We start from the raw sequence: 271 nt of genomic DNA, 5'->3' as shown, positions 1-271 counted from the left end.
CTGTTTAGCATCAATTTGAATTCCCTCATAAACAAGAACAACGCTACACCACGATAGCCTCAGCGCCAGCACAACTCCTGCAGACAAATCAGAGAAACAAAGACAGATATAAAGAAGTAGAAACAGTTATAGAAATCATCTACAGACAAATAAAGAGGAAATAGAGAGAAACGGACCCAGTAGATGCACGTACAGATCAGCTTTCCTATTGACAAGCCAATACAGATATAAACAGGCAAATATTCTGAATATAAACCAATAAACCAATAGG

At 37.6% G+C, this 271-nt stretch overlaps 1 protein-coding gene across 1 annotated transcript in view; it reads left to right on the top strand.

Moving 5' to 3' along the window:
* Positions 1-271, top strand: part of EMH_0070860 (uncharacterized protein) — a gene marked incomplete at both ends in the record, with an annotated part of 2889 nt that overhangs the window by 1873 nt on the left and 745 nt on the right. The gene's annotated exons all lie outside the window — the stretch shown is intronic.

This window comes from Eimeria mitis, genomic scaffold (genome assembly GCF_000499745.2).
Source record: "Eimeria mitis Houghton genomic scaffold, Emh_scaff3923, whole genome shotgun sequence".
NCBI classification, from domain to species: domain Eukaryota; phylum Apicomplexa; class Conoidasida; order Eucoccidiorida; family Eimeriidae; genus Eimeria; species Eimeria mitis.
This window is presented reverse-complemented; position numbering and strand designations above follow the sequence as displayed.